The 17,164-nt window shown below is 36.5% G+C and overlaps 1 protein-coding gene and 1 long non-coding RNA gene across 4 annotated transcripts in view; one reads left to right on the plus strand and one right to left on the minus strand.

The window, feature by feature from the left end:
* Nucleotides 1–17,164, plus strand: part of LOC131832466 (uncharacterized) — a 151,630-nt gene that overhangs the window by 31,988 nt on the left and 102,478 nt on the right. The window lies entirely within an intron of this gene.
* The window catches only part of KIAA0825 (KIAA0825 ortholog), a 410,058-nt gene that overhangs the window by 2,079 nt on the left and 390,815 nt on the right, over nt 1–17,164 (minus strand). The gene's annotated exons all lie outside the window — the stretch shown is intronic.

The following is a 17,164-nucleotide window of genomic DNA, read 5'->3' on the forward strand; positions in this document are numbered from 1 at the left end:
TTTGAGTACTTTATTTCCTGAAAAATTTTGCCAAAATTGGACTGTATATTTAAAAAAAAAAAGAATTCTCTAAAATTGATGCAAATATATGACATCCAAACATGAAAAATGAGCTTTACTTTTTTTATTCCATGGAAAGGTGTTAATATTGTACTGAGTAAATGAATTATTTTATGAATGTCAACAGAACAAAATATGTAATATGCACATAAATATTTTGATCATTGTCTCTCCTTGTGAAAATTGAAAGCACAATCTCTGCTTCATTTAAATATCTGTATAATTAATGTAATTTAAATGTATTGTATACATAATAGAATCCAAGATAAGGATTTTTGAAGCTTCATGAGAATTGTAGGCATCTCACAGTGTAATTGAGCTGTTAGTAATTAATAACATTAAGCAACATAATCTATCTACCACAGCCTTCTTACATTTGCTTTGTGCTTATTAAGAAGAAATCATTTCCTATGAGAAGAAGAAATCACTTCATATGAGAATAAATTCTGACAAAGATAGGAGAAAAAATAATATTACAACTACATTTTCTCTAATAATTTTACTTTATTGAATAAAACATTAGGGTTGTGAAATGTATGTTTATTTACCTCAAGCCCTGTTTTATTTCAGATCTATAATTTTTTTGAAGTACATACAGTTGACATCATATTAGTTTTAGGAGTACAACACACTGGTTTCATATTTACATACATTACAAAATGATCACAAGGATGAGTCTAGTTACCACCTATCACCATACAAGATTGTTACTAGAATATTGTGGACTATATTTCCTGTGCTGTAAAATACATCCCCATGACTTCTTCTGTAACTGGAAGGTCATATCTTATTTTTTTTTTTAAGATTTTATTTATTTATTTGACAGAGAGAGATCACAAGTAGGCAGAGAGGCAGGCAGAGAGAGAGAGGAGGAAGCAGGCTCCCCGCTGAGCAGAGAGCCCGATGTGGGACTCGATCCCAGGACCCTGAGATCATGACCTGAGCCGAAGGCAGCGGCCTAACCCACTGAGCCACGCAGGCACCCTGGAAGGTCATATCTTAATCTGTTTCAGTTATTTCATCAATGCCTGCACTTGCCTCGCCCTCCACCCCCAGCAATCTATGAGTGTTTCTGTCTTGTTCCACATGTAAGTGAAACCACATAATATTTGTCTTTCTCTGACTTATTTCACTTAGCATAACATCCTCTAGGTCTGTCCATGTTGTCACAAGTGGCAAGAATTCCTTTTTTTTTTTTTTTTAAGATTTTATTTATTTATTTGACAGCGATCACAAGCAGGCAGAGAGGCAGGCAGAGAGAGAGGAGGAAGCAAGCTCTCCCTTTGGAACAGAGAGCCCAATGCAGGGCTTGATCCCAGGACCCTGGGATCATGACCTGAGCTGAAGGCAGAGGCTTTAACCCACTGAGCCACCTAGGTGCCCCAAGAATTCCTTTTTTATTTTTATTTTATTTTTTTTTTTTTAAAGATTTTATTTATTTGACAGAGAGAAATCACAAGTGGGCAGAGAGAGAGAGGAGGAAGCAGGCTCCCAGAGAGAGCCCGATGCGGGACTCGATCCCAGGACCCCGAGACCACGACCTGAGCCGAAGGCAGCGGCTTAACCCACTGAGCCACCCAGGCGCCCCAAGAATTCCTTTTTTAATGGCTGAGTAATATTCCATTGTATACATACAGTGTATATCACATCTTTATCCATTTGATCTGTCTCTGGACACTTAGGTTGCTTCCATATCTTGGCTATTATAAATAATTATGCACTAAACATAGGGGTGCACATATCCTTTCAAATTAGTGTTAGTGTTTTTGTTTTTTTCCCAATAATACCCAGAAGTGGAATTGATGGATCATAAAGTTCTATTTTAAAATGTTTAAGTAACCTCCATACTGCTCTTAATAGTGACTTCACCAGTTTACTTTCCCACCAATGTGCAAGAGGATTCTCTCTCTCTTTGTTTTTCAGCATTCTTGTCAACATTTGTTATTTCTGGTTTTTTTGATAGTAGCCATTTTGACAGGTACGAGGCAACATCTCACTGTGGTTTTGATTTGCATTTCCCTGATGATTAGTAATGTTGAGTATATTTTCATGTGCCTGTTGGCCATCTGTATATGTTTGGAAAAATGTCTATTCAGGTTCTCTGCTCATTTTGTAATCAGAGTTTGCTTTTCAGATACTGAGTTTTGAGGGGTTTTGTTTTTTTTTTAATATATTGGAGACATTATTTTCAAATATCTTATCCCATTTAGTAGGTTGCCTTCTTGGTCTGTTGGTTTTAGTTTGATGTAATGCCATTTTTATTTTTAAACTTTTTAACAGTTTTTTTAAGGTAATTTCTATACCCCAAATGGGCTCCCAGTTCACAACCCCAAGATCAAGAGTTGCATGTTCTTCCAACTGAGCCAGCTCGGTGCCCCATGTAGCTCCATTTTAAAATTTTTGCTTTTGCTGTCCTTGTCTGAAGAGAGTGATAAAAAAAAAAAATACTGCTAAGACAGATGTCAGAGAGCATTACTGCCTATGTCTTCTAGGACTATTATGGTTTTATGTCTTACATTTAAGTCTTTTATCCATTTTGTGTTTATTTTTGTATCTGGTGGTCCAATTTCATTGTTTTGCATGTAGCTATTCCTTTTTCCCAAAACAATTTATTAAAGAGATCCTCTTTTCCCCACAGTGTTTTATTGACTCCTTTGTCATAGATTAGTTGCCCATATAAAGCATGGGTTAATTTCTGGGATGTCTGTTATTTTCCACTGGTGTGTGTGTGTGTGTGTGTGTGTGTGTGTGTGTGTGTGTCTTTTATTTATTTATTTATTTTGCCCGTACCATACTGTTCTGATTATTAAAGCTCTGTGGTCTAGTTTGAATTAAGTATCATGGTACCTCCAGATTTATTTTTCTTTCTCAAGATTGCTTTGGCTACTTGGGGTCTTTTGTGTTTACATACAAATTTTAGAATTATTTGTTCTTGTTATGTGAAAAATGCCTTTGGGTGTTAATAGGGATTACACTGAATCTGTAGGTTGCTTTGGGTAGTATGGACATTTTAACAATATTAGTCCTTCCAAACCATGAGCTTGGTGTATCTTTTCATTTATTTATGTCCTTTTTACTTTCTCTCATCACTGTCTTACAGTTTTCAGAGTATAACTCTTTCACCTCTTTGTTTAAATTTATTCCTAGGCATTTTACTCATTTTGATACAGTTGTAAATTGGATTGATTTCCTCTTTTTCTAATAGTCATTAGTGTAGAGAAACAGCAGATTTCTGTAAGTTAATTTTTTGTCCTGCAACTTTACTGACTCCACTTGTTATTTATAATAGTATTTTTTTAGTGGAGTCATTCCATTTTTTTATCTATAGTGTTAAATCATCTGCCAATAGTGGCAATTTTGCTTCTTCCTTTCCAATTTTGATGCCTTTTTTTCCCCCCTAAATTCTATGGCTAGGACTTCTAATACTACGTTGAATTAAATTGGTACTCTTATCTTTTTCCTGTACTTAGAAGAAAACCTTTCAACTTTTTACCATAGAAGAGTATTACATTAGCTTTGAGCTTATCACATAGGGCCTTTATTATGTTGAGGTACATTCACTCCATACCCACTTTGTTGAAAAGTTTCTGTTATAAATGGGTCTTGAATTTTTGTTAAATGCTTTTTCTGCAACTATTGAAATGATCATATGATTTTTATCCTGCATTTTGTTAATGTGATTTATCCTACTGATTTATTTGTTAATCTAAACTACCCTGTATCCCTGGAATAAGTTTCATTGCATTATGGTGTATGATTCTTTTACTGTATTGCGGAATTTGATTTGGTAACATTTTTTGAGGATTTTTCATCTATATTTATTATGCACATTGCCTTTATTTTTCTTGGTTTTGTAAATTTAGTTTGGAAGTATTCCTTTCTTTTCAATTTTTTGGAATAGTTTAAAAAGGAAAGGTGTTATCTCTTCTTTAAATGTATGGTAGAGGGGCACATGGGTGGTTCATTTGGTTAAGTGTCTGCCTTCGGCTCAGGTCATGACCCCAGGGTACTGGGATCTAGTCCCACATCAGGCTCCCTGCTCAGCAAGAAGTTTGCTTCTTCTTCTCCCTCAACCCATTCCTCTGGTGGTGCTCTCTCGAGTGTGCCTGTGCACACTCTCTTAAATAAATAAAATCTTTATCATACACACATACATGTTTGGTAGAATTCACCAGTGAAGCCCTGTGGTCCCAGACTTGTATTTGTTGGGATTTTTTTTTTTTTTTTTGGAATACCGATTCCATTTTTTTTTCCCGAAGATTTTATTCATTTATTTGAGAGAGAGAGCATGTGAGAGAGAGAGAGAGAGAGAGAGAGAGAGAGAGAGCATGAACATGAGCAGTGAGAGGGGCAGAAGGGAGCTGGGAGCAGGGAGCCCAACATGGCTGATCCCAGGGCCCTGGAATCATGACCTGAGCCAAAGGCAGATGCTTAACTGACTGAGCCACCCAGGCACCCTGAATACTGATTCAATTTTATTGCTAGTAATTAGTCTATTCAGGTTTTCTATTTCTCATGATTCAGTCTTGGAAGACTATATATGCCTAGGAATTTTTCCATTTCTTCCAGGTTGTCCAATTAGTTGACATTCATTGTTCATAGTAGCTTCTTCAGATCATCTGTATTTCTGTGGTACAGATTGTAATTTCTCTTTCATTTCTGATTTTATTTGGGACCTTTATTTTTTAAAGATTTTTATTTATCTGACAGAGAGAAAGAGCACATGCAGGGGAGAGGAGGAAGGAAAGGGAGAAGCAGGCTCCCCACTGAGCAGGGAGCCCGATGTCAGGCTCAATTTCAGGACCCCAATATCATGACCTGAGCCTAAATCAGATGCTTAACCGACTGAGCCACCCAGATGCCCGGGATCTCTTTTTTTCTTGATGAGTCTGGCAAAAGGTTTATCAGTTTTATCTTTGCAAAGAACCAGCTCTTAGTTTCATTGATCTTTTCTATTTTTTTTCCTGTGTTTATTTCCTCTCTGAACTTTATTATTTCCTTCCTTCTACTAATTTTGGGCTCTGTTTGCTCTTATTTATGTATAATGTTAGGTTGTTTGAGATTTTTGTTTCTTGAGGTAAATAAGCTTCTCTGTGAACTTCCCTCTCAGAACTGCTTCTGCTTCCTCCCTTAAGACAAATGGAAACACACTGTTTTAGAACAGTGTGTTTCCATTTGTCTTAAGGTATTTTTAAATTTCCTCTTTGGTATCTTCATTAACCCACTGGTTATTTAATATATTGTTAGACATTATATGTTTTTGTTTTTTCCTAGTTTTCTTCTTGTAATTGATTTCTAACTTTATCCCATTGTGGTCTAAGAAGAAGTTTGATATGGTTTCAGCTTTCTTACATTTATTGAGGCTTGTTTTATGGCCTAACATGTGGTCCTTTCTGGAGAATATTCCATGTGTACTTGAAAAGAATGTGTATTCTGTTGTTTTTGGATAGAATGTTATATTCCATCTGGTCTAATGTGCCATTTAAAGCCAATATTTCCTTGTTGATTTTCTGTCTGGATGATCTATCCAATGATGTAAATGCAGTATTAAAGACCCCATTACTGTTGTATTACTATCAATTTATCCTTTTATGTCTGTATTTGCTTTATATATTTAGGTGCTCCTATGATGGGTACAGAAATATTTATAATTGTTAAATCTCCTTGGATTGATCCATTTATTATTATATAATGTACTTCTCTCTATTTTGTACAGTGTTTTAAACTCTATTTTCTGTGATACAAGTATTGCTACCCCACCTTTCTTTTTGTTTGGATTTGCATGAAATATCTTTTTCCATCCCTTCACTTTCAGTCTGTTTATATCTTTAGATCCAAGTGAACCTTTTGTAGGCATCATTTAGATGGGTCTTTTTTTTTTTTTTAATCCCTTCAGCCAATCTTTAACTTCTGATTGGAGAATTTAGTCCATTTACATTTAGAGTCATTGTTGATAGGTCTGTATTTATTCAACGTGTTAATTTTTTCTGGCTGTTTCTATAGAGTCTTTTTGTTCCTTCTCTTGCTGTCTGATGCCTTTTTTAGTGTAATATTTGGATTCCCTTTGCTATATATTTTTTATGCATCTTTGGCAGATTTCTGGTTTGTGGTTACCACCCCCCCTAACACACACACACACACACACACACACACACACACACACACACACAGTTTAAGTTAATGGTCACTCCAGTTCATTTACATTGTAAAAGCACATTTTACTCTCCCCCAACTTTTATGTTTTTGACATCATATTTCATACCTTTTATTTTGTGTATCCCTTATCTAATTATTGTAGCTAGAGTTGATTTTAGTACTTTTGTTTTTAAACTTCATACCGGCCTAATAAGTGATTGGTTCAGTACATTTATTACACAATTATCTTTACCAGAAAGATTTTTTTCTTTCATATATTATCTTATTTTTAGTTATGATCTTTTCTTTTCTGCTTTAGTAAGTTTCTTTAGCATTTCTTATAAGACTGTTTCTGTGGTGATGAAATCCTTTAGCTTTTGCTTGTCTGGAATACTCTTTCTTTCTTCTTCAATTTTGACCTTTACCAGGTATAATACTCTTGGTTGTAAGTTTTTTCCTTTCAGCACTTTGAAGACATCATGCCACTCCCTTCTGGCCTGTAGAGCTTTTGCTGAAAAATCAGCAGGTAGACTTATATGGGTTCCCTTGTATATAACATGTTGTTTTTCTCTTATTGCTTTGAAGAATCTTTATCTTATTTTTTGACAGTATAATTACATGCCTTGGAGTTACTCTTTGGGTTAATCCTGTTTGGAAATCTGTGTTTTCTGGATTTAGATGTCTGTTTTCTTCCATAAGTTAAGAGAAATTTTCTGATATTATTTCTTCAAGTAAGGTTTTTGTCCCTTTCTCTCTTTTGTTGTTCTGGGACCCTGTAATGTGAATGTTAGTATGTTTGATGTTGTTCCTGATATCCTTTAAACTATACTTGTTTTTTACAAATACTTTTTTCTTTTTGCTGTTTTGATTGGATGATTTCTACTACCTTGTTGTCAACTCACTGATCCATTTTTTTCTGTATCTAATTTGTTAATTCCCTGTAGTGTATTTTTCATTTCAGCTATTGTATTCTTCCACTCTGATTGGTACTTTCTTATATTTTTTGTCTGTTGAATTTCTCACTGTGTTTATCCATTTCTTCTCCTGAGTTCTGTGAGCATCTATATGGCTATTACTTTTAACTCTTTATCAGATAGATATCATTTATCTCCATTTCATTAAGATCTTTTTCTAAGGGTTTTTGTTGTTGTTGGGAATATATTCCTCTGTCTCTTCATTTTGCTTGACTCTCTATATTTCTATGTATTCAGCAAACTGGCTAAATCTCTTAGTCTTGAAGGAGTGTCCTTTTGTAGGAGATGTCTTCTGGGGCCAAATGTATGTGCTCCCTTGGCCACCAGAATCAGGTGCTCTAGGAACATTTCATGTGTGACCTTTGTATGCCAGGCTGTTGAGAGGGTGCTGCTGCTGTAGGTCCAGTGATCAGGGCTCTTCCCTTGGCCCAGCTGGCTTGGTCACTACAGCTGCTGGTTAGGTTTCTTTCTGTGGCTCAGCTGGCTGGGGTTGCAGCAGTGTGTGGGGGCTCTCTCTTCCCCTAATCAGGCTGACTTGGGCTGCAGTAGTGGGCAGGGCTCTTACATACCACCCCCCCACCTCATCCTCTGCCACCACAGCTGGTTAGTGCTGTGATGGGGGGTGGGAATCCCTTATGGGTCCAGCAGACATCCCTGCCAATGTTAGCATGTTGGAATGTGAGTACCAGTCTTGGCACAAGCAAGATAGAATTTGATCGCAAAAGTGGTTTGCCTAACAGTGCTTCCATCCCCAGAGAGTCTCTCAGAAGTTTCCCACCTGACTGACAGGTGTCTCAGGACTAAGAAGTGGTTCTCCTTCACCTGTGTTCCAGGTGTTTTTCTAACTGGTGGTGTATCACTGGTTCTCAGGGCCAGACTATACACAAGCCCTTTAAGAGTAGGTTCTCCATACCCTATAACTGATTTTTCTGGTTGTTATCCCTGTTAGTTTTCAAAGCCTGGCTTTTTAGGGGTTTGTCTCTCCTGTGAAGGAGAGGGTTGGAATGCCTAATGGAGAAATCCATCCCTTCACTCCTAAGGGGGAAGTTCTGTGTTTTTGAGATCCCTCTCAGTTATGGATCACTGTACCTGGGTTGGAGTTTTTCTTATTTTGGTGAGAACTTGTGTCTGTTACTCCTACCCAGGTCAGTGCTGTCCTTCTGTCCCTCATTTTTGGAGGCTCTGTTTACCAGTTTTCAGGGCTTTTTCTGAGGAAATTATTTTATATGTAGTTGCATATTTGTTGTTATATATGGGAGGAGGTGAGCTAAGTTTCTTCCAGGAAGCCATCTTGAATCTTCTCTTATCCATAAGTTCTTAAGAGTTTATTTTTAATTCCATCATAATTTTAGTCTTTTTTTTTTTAACACAGTGTAAAAACAAGTCACTTCTATCAAATAACTATTGGAAAAGAAAATAATCTATCAATTTGTTAAACACAACTGACTGGGAAACTTGTTTAAAAATTTTTATCCCTAGTTTATTTTGTTTAAAATCTGTAGTGGAAGCATGTCCCTTCAGAACCCAATAAACGTTGAAATCAGTGTATTCTAGTTCTCCTTTAAAAGCATTATAGAGTGAGGATAGTGTTTCTTCTGTTTTTTGTTGTTGTTGTTGTTGTTTGTTTTTTTCCTGATTGTGGTAGCCTGCTCTCTTTCACTGTTGCTTAATTCTCCACCTGCCTACTATAGAAAACACACTGCAACCTGAGCCACACTCCAGCTGTTGGGAGTGAATTGTTGTATTTTAGTCACTAATAAGTGACAAAACTCTATGAGACCTCACTGATCTCTACCATAATCTTAACTGTCTTCTGGAATGTGCTCCATCCGTATGGCTCCTGGCTGTGTAGATGTGGGATGTTGGCCTATCCTTGACTAGGGCTCCTTTTTCCGATCCAGTCACAACAGGGACCCTCACACCTGGGCTGAGGTACTCTAATAGAACCACTGTTGGCAACCTCCTGCTCTACTTGGATTGATCTGAGAATTATCAGCCTTGGGGGGTCTCCCTGGATTTACGCACACATATTCAGACCTGAAACAGAGGTATTCACCTACTTCTCTGTATGTTATGTGATTATTGGCTAATATTATAGGGCTTGTTCATGTATCATGCCATGGACTAAGAGCTTTCTGTTTCCACTTGCCTCAGTGAGCAGTGTTGGTTTAAATAAGACCTTGAGGAGTAAAAAATAAAGTCATAATATTGAGTAACTTCTCAATCATCATTTTAGTAGAATATTTTATATTGGAGGACTTTGTGAATAGCTGTGTGTTGGAGCCAACTAGGAGAGTCTCGGTAGGGCTATAGTTAAGCATAAAGTATATCCTTGGTAGGGCAGTTCTAGACTTTCATGGAAGCAATTCCTAGGGCACCCTTAACTACAGCAAAGAAGATCCAACACTGGACTGAGGAGGAAGGCAAGAATCTAGAGTGTGACAAGTTCTCTCAGGTATTTACTGTGGTTTCTACTAGGAAAAAAAACTAAAACAAAAAACATCTAAAATCTGTGAACTCAATAGTATCCTGCACATAGGCTCTAGAATCACTCTGCCTTTGGATGAATCCACTCCACCACTTACTAACTGAAATATGTCAGGCAAGTTTCTTAGCCTCTCTATGCCTCAGGGTTCTCATCTGTAAAATGGGGTCAGAATAGTTTGTTAGGAGTACAGCCATGCCCATTGGTTTAAATACTGCCTATGACTGATTTCAGTCTATGTCAGAATTTAGTAGTTGTGACAGTCTAACTGGGATTACAAGTCCTATGAAAGCCTAAAATACTTACTATTTGGACTTATACAGTGAATGTTTGTAAAACATTGTTCTAGAACAGTGATTCTAGCTGGGGTGGCACTGCCTCCCTATGGGGAAAAATGTGGAGAGAATTTTCAGTTGACACTGTCTAGAATGTTTCCAGGATCCAAGGAACAGAGATAGTAAACATACTTAATACATAGCAATCCTGAACAGTAAAGAGTTTGTCTTCCCAAAATGTCAATATCATCTTTAATGAAAAGCATGTCTCTAGAATCTCCAAAATAACTGTGGAATATCCCTATATAATTTGTGATTTTAGCTGAAATGGTTTTAATGTTTCACAGTTTAGAATATTGTTTGCTAAGGAGTGGAGGTTTAGAAGCCAGGTGCTGGATTTGAATCCTTTACAAGCTGTGCGGCCTCAGGCCAGCCAGATAAACTGTGCCTCAGTTTCCTTATTAATAAAATGAGGATAACAGTGCCTGCTTCATAGGGTTGGAGTCAGGATGATAGGACTAAATAGTAAAATGGTATATGCTTCATAGTAGACACTCAATGAGATTAACTGTTATTATTTTGGTGTATGGGATTAAAGTTGCAAATAGCTGAAATCCTAATTATGCTGCCTTAAATAAATGGTGTCTTAAACAAATAAACAAATTTTTCTCACATTACAAGAAATCCACACGTAGGTGACTACCCTTATGAGTTAAATTAGCTTGACAATATTAGGACTCATGTCTGTTGGTTCTCTTGTCCTTTACCTCACGGTTCCAAAATTGTTGCAGCTTCGGCCTCATGTCCTGGTTTTGAGTCAGGAAAAAGGAGGAAGGGACACGCCAGCTTTTCTTGTCCCATTTTAGCAGGGAACTAAAACCTTTCCTAGATTCCTCTCAGTGGACACTAGAAGGCATATTGTGTAGGCTTGAATCCTGACTGCCCTTTCCTAACTGTGTGATAGTGGGCAAATTTCTGAATCTCTCCATGCCTCAGTTTTCTCATATGTTTAAAAAAAAAAAAAAGATGCTAATGGTTTATATTTTAGTGCATTATATAAAGAATGGGTGAACTATGAATTCATAAAATGCTGGTTTTATTTTATGAACCTACTTCTATCAGGTGGCTACCCCAGAGCTCTTGCTTTCACATTCCTCTTCTACCCTGTGCCTTTCACATTCCTCTTCTACCCTGTGCCTTTCACATTCTTCTTCTACCCTGTGCCTATACTTATCAGATAAGTATAAAGATTATCTCTTTTTTTTAATCTTTTTTTTTATTTAATGAATTTGGTAAATATTATAATGGTTTTACTCAGTGTTCAGTTACACATTTCTGTGATCATGTTGTTCCTTTCTTTCGTGAAGGAGATGTTTCATGCTAGTTCATTCTGTTCAGCCTAGCATGACCATAGATGCTTTTGTTTTCCTATAAACCCTTTGCTGTATTTTTCAAATACAGTCTATAATGATGACATTTGATCATATTATTGGCATTTCTCCTGAAACACTAACAAAGTACTTGGAAATAAAAATGAAATTTGAGGGCGCCTGGGTGGCTCAGTGGATTAAGCCACTGCCTTAGGCTCAGGTCATGATCTCAGGATCCTGGGATCAAGTCCCGCATCGGGCTCTCTGCTCAGCAGGGAGCCTACTTCCCTCTATCTCCCTCTCTGCCTGCCTCTCCATCTGCTTGTGATCTCTCTCTGTCAAATAAATAAATAAAATATTAAAAAAAAATGAAATTTGAAATAAGCCTCCTGATTTAATGTTACTATTAAACATTTATGTAGTACTATATATTTACAAAGTGCTTTATAATTATTTATTAGTTAATTGTACTGTTAAACAACATTAACCATCTGGCCAAATTAATGATTTCAAATTGTCCTACCAGTTGGTAGCTCAGGAGTGAAAAATGAAGTCATATTGGATTTTATTCTCATTGAACAGACTGTTTCATCCTTTTCTGTACAACATAGTACAGACTGGCTTCACAGGGAGGTTAAAATCAGAGGGAAAAGGATGTCTCTTTTCTCTTCTTCCAATTGTCCTATAAATGTGGGCTTTCCTCCAAATTCATGCTAGACCTGCTGCAGTGAAGACAAGTTTTCTCTCACATGGAAGGCACCACATCTACTTCCACATATTCAGCTGTTGTCTCCACATCTGTAATTCAGTACCTTTAAACTTCATTTTTAAAATTTATTTCTTTTCAGCGTAACAGAATTCACTGTTTATGCACCATACCCAGTGTAAACTTCATTTTTTGTTAAGCTCTCTAAATTCAACTTCTTGATGGTCATTTTCACTCCCACTCCAATTATACTCATAATTCAGATTTATTTATTTATTTTTTAAAAAGATTTTATTTGAGAGAGAGCACAAGCAAGGGGAGCAGCAGACAGAGGAAGAGGGAGAAGCAGGCTCCCCACTGAGCAAGGGGCCCAATGCGGGCCCAGGACCCCAGGATCATGACCCCAGCTGAAGGCATCTGCCTAACCAACTGAGCCACCCAGGCACCCCTCAGATTTATTTTTTTAACATATTTTAAGAAATTATTCCAACTGACCATTACCATCATACTCTAAAGCAGGATTGGACTTCAGAAAGTACTGTGCACTCCCATCTTGTTCACACAGTTATCATTAAAGGATAATTTATTCTGCAATCACTTTCATATTTATCTCTCTGCTGTTAGTCCACAGTTCAGGTACTGTGATAATGTGATTTATAATAAATAGATATTTGGTTTCCATCCCAGTTTTTCCTATAGAGCTCTTAAAACCTTTGGAATTTCCTGTGATGAGAACTATGAAGGTATCTTTTGTTATGTTAAGGTGGTGACTTTTGGACAACACTTGTTTGGGAAATGGTTACCAGTGGAGCCAATCATGTGATTAGACAGTTGGAATATGCATTACCACTCTCAACCCCCTAAGAGGGGAGAGGGGCTAGATCCAATGGCTAGTGATTTAGTCAGTCATGCCTATGTAAATGAAACCTCCATAAAATCCAAAAAGACAGGGTTCAGAGAATTTCTGGAATGGTGAACACATGGAAATTGATGCTGGGAGAAAGCCCGGCAGCTCTTTGCCCTTCCTCATGCCTTGCCCTGTGCATCTCTTCCATTTGGCTGTTCTGGATATATCCTTTTATAATAAAATGGAACTCTAGTAAGTAAAGTATTTCTCTGAGTTCTGTGAGCTGCTCTAGAAAATTACTGAAATGCAGAGAGGGGTTCAATAGAACCTCTGTTCTGTAGCACTATCAGTCAGAAGTATAGGGAATGGGGCGCCTGGATGGCTCAGTTGGTAAAGTATCCAACTCGTCGTTTTGGCTCAGGTCATGATCTCAGGGTTGTGAGATGGGGCTCTGCATTGGGCTTTGTGCTAAGTGCAGAGTGTGCTTGTCACTCTCCCTCTGCTCCTCCATACCCCTACCCCTGCCTTTTTCTCAAATAAAAATCTTAAAAAAATAAAAAGTACGAGTGACAACCTGCCCTAGTGATTGACATCTGTAATGTAGGAGAAGGCAGTCTTAAGTCTTAAGGAATGAGTCCTTAACCTGTAAGGTGTCTTGCCATCTCCAGGTAAGTAGTCTCAGAAGTAAGATTAATTAGAGGATGCCTACCTGGTCTCAGTATTGCTTGGTGATATGAGATAAGTGCCCTCACACATTGGAATTGCATGCAGAATCACAGGTACTTATGATTTTATTGCCCAAACGTACAACATTCTCCACATATTTAGAGCTTCAGCCTCACACCAATGCTACACCAAACCTGCAATGACTGCCCTGCCAAGAGAGTTCAAAGTCTTACTATTGTAGTTTGCTGTTGTACTGTTTGGCTATCATTCTCTCTCCTCGGAGAGAAAATGATATTTTTTATTGCCTCTGCCTTGTGTTTTCCCATGGGTGTGTGTCTATGTCTGCTATTCCATTCACCTAAAATGCCTTTCCATATACCCCCAAACTGCTCATTCTTCAGACCTACAATCCAAACCCTACCTTTTTCATTAATCCTTCCCCACTACCCAACCCTGGTGTGATTGTTCTCTTTTGAGTCCTGTAGTGTGAGCACTGTTTTGGTCACTTAACAGTGGTTTATGTTAAGATTAACTTCTTAATCTCTTCTGTTACTATTTTGAACTGTTATTTTATTATATTGTGTGGCTTTTGTCCCACATATATCTTTTTATCTATACTTGCTTTTCTTTGAGAAAGACTTTTAATTATCTGTAGCTTTTAATTCCAAGTATTTTATTTCGAAGGTATTATTTCAAATAACAAATAACAGTGCTCTTTACACTTTGTATACTTTAAACACTCTCAAAATATGTTAATTAATATGTATTAGAAGCTTAGGTATTCTGTTACTCTTAGGTGGACTGAATAAAAAATTACCTTTAACCACCAGTATCACAATGAATAGTAGTTGGTATTTCAAATAACGTTGTTAAATTGTTATTTGTATGAATGATTTCTAAAAAGGGCTCTTTAGCCTGAAAATTAGTCTCCTCATCTTGGTTCCTACGTCACTAGTTGAGTCTTGAGGTCTTAAATTCAAGTGATCATGTCAAAAGATGACAACTTCCTTTAAGTACATTCATTTACCAACCTTTCCAAATCCTTTTCTAAGAATGAGATGGTAGAATGAGGAAAACAAGACATTTGGTAACTGTCTAGTGTTTTTGACTAACGTAAAAAGTTTTAAAACAAGCTTTGGTTAACAAAGTAATTTATTTATCATATTTTAATTGATGTGTTTAATTGATGGCCACAGTTGATATAGCCATCAGCTATCTAAACATTTAATTTCTGGTGATGAGACATCATGAATGATTCCAATAATCTTTCCTTTATTTTGATTTTCTATATAATGAAGTATAACATTCGCTTGGTCTCATTTGTGTCTATAGTTGTCTTGACTTTCTCATTAGTTTAGAAGCTCCTCAAAAGCATATCAGAGAATTGTACTAAAAGGGTTCTGTCATTTTAGTTCTTATGAACTTTTCACAGTTAATTCTTAGAAATTATACAGGCCAATAGAGTTCTTTTAGTCAGCAGTAAAAATCACTTTTTCATTCTGCTTAACATAATTAAGAATAACCATTCTTAATTCTTAAAGGATGAGAATATGTAACAGTCACTAAGCAAGCTTAAATCTCTGTTTTGTGACCCAGGAACCTTTTAAGACTATACAGTCTTATTTATTATATCTAAGGCTATCCCATTTCTTAGGATATGGTGCTACAGATAGAGAAGAAATAGAAGATGGTCCAAATTAGCAAAATCTCTGGGAAACTCTGTCTTAATTGAAGGGTAGTGGTAGGAAACTAATTATAATGGGACCCCTACATAAGACTGTTGTAAGACTGAAATTAAAGTTACCTCATGGGCCTTTATTATATGTAGCTTGTTTTAAGAGATCTGCCTTGGTTTGTTGTTTATTTGATATGTCACAATGAGCCACATTGTAGAAATGCTTTACTATATATAATTAATTTGCCATTCATCCAGCAAACATTTATTGATAGTCTGCTAACTTCAGATCACCATGCTATGTAATGTAGAAGTGAGAGGAACTATATATGGTTTTGTCCTCAAGAAGCTTATTCAGACCAAGAGTTCATCATATGGGCTAAATCCATATTCAAAATCCCATTAAGGTTTTATAGAATATTTCACTTTAGGTATGAAATGTTAGTGGTAATATAAGGCACTGGGACCAATTCCTTAGGCTTTATTTTAGCAATTGTTTATGGGAAAGGCATAATTCAAGAATTTCTTCTTTGACTTATGGAGCATTCTGAGGTAGCCTTAAGAAATAATTCATGTCCTTTCTTACTTACTGGAATGATAGCAACATTAATAACAGAAAGTGTCCTGATTTTTTTTTTGCATAAAGTCATTATCAAATTCTACAGTAAAGTTGGAGACTATATAATTTGATGTCCTTCTTTAAAGATATTTCTGTAGGACGGTGATTCTGAATAGCACTTATTCCCAAAGGACAAATTTTAGGGAGGGAAACAGATACAAGCCTATCATATATTTGAGAATAACTTCATGGGTACTGTCATTCATGAATAATTATGGGAAATCTATTATAAACCAGAAAATTAGCTTTGAATGTAATCACCTTGAATATAAATGGTACTTGCTTTGTTTTGTTTTAGTAGCTCTTTTTATCTATACACACCACAAGATTGGAGAGTTGACTTTCCTTTGGAAACAGGTCCTTACAGTACTGTACTTAATAGATGATATCTACACTGTTTATGATATGCTTTCCAGTTGATGCAAATCTCCAGCTACTTTGGTCTAATATTTTACAACCTAACTTTTAAGAAATGTGTAAGTTTTAATCCATCTCTTTTAGCATACATTTAGTGAAGACAGAGAAATCAAAATTATTCTTTTCATGTAAACAAAGAAAATTGACTTATTGCCAAGATTATTTTCTCTGAAATAGAATAGTTTAAAACTTCCTTGTAGGTTGTAATTTTTTAATGCTTTAAAAGTTTTGTTTTATTCTCAACTTTATATTGCATTTCTAAATAGTTAAATTATAGTGGTCCTATATTAGACTTACAAGACCTTATACCATTTTCAGTGGGGGGATTAGGGAACAACTGGATGGCAAACATCTTTGGTAAGGGAGCAGAGAGAGCTTTAAAAACTATATCATTGAAAATAGAAGGAGAGATTAAAAGCTTCCAGGACAAACAACAACTGAAAGAATTTGCAAATACCAAACCAGCTCTACAGGAAATATTGAAAGGGGTCCTCTAAGCAAAGAGAGAGCCTACAAGTGGTAGATCAGAAAGGAACAGAGACCATATACAGTAACAGTCACCTTACAGGCAATACAATGGCACTAAATTCATATCTCTCAATAGTTACCCTGAATGTGAATGGGCTAAATGCCCCTGTCAAAAGACGCAGGGTATCAGAATGGATAAAAAAACAAAACCCATCTATATGTTGCCTCCAAGAAACTCATTTTAAGCCCGAAGACACCTCCAGATTTAAAGTGAGGGGGTGGAAAAGAATTTACCATGCTAATGGACATCAGAAGAAAGCAGGAGTGGCAATCCTTATATCAGATCAATTGGATTTTAAGCCAAAGACTATAATAAGAGATGAGGAAGGACACTATATCATACTCAAAGGGTCTGTTCAACAAGAAGATTTAACAATTTTAAATATCTATGCCCCCAACGTGGGAGC

This window comes from Mustela lutreola, chromosome 5 (genome assembly GCF_030435805.1).
Source record: "Mustela lutreola isolate mMusLut2 chromosome 5, mMusLut2.pri, whole genome shotgun sequence".
Classification (NCBI taxonomy): Eukaryota; Metazoa; Chordata; class Mammalia; order Carnivora; family Mustelidae; genus Mustela; species Mustela lutreola.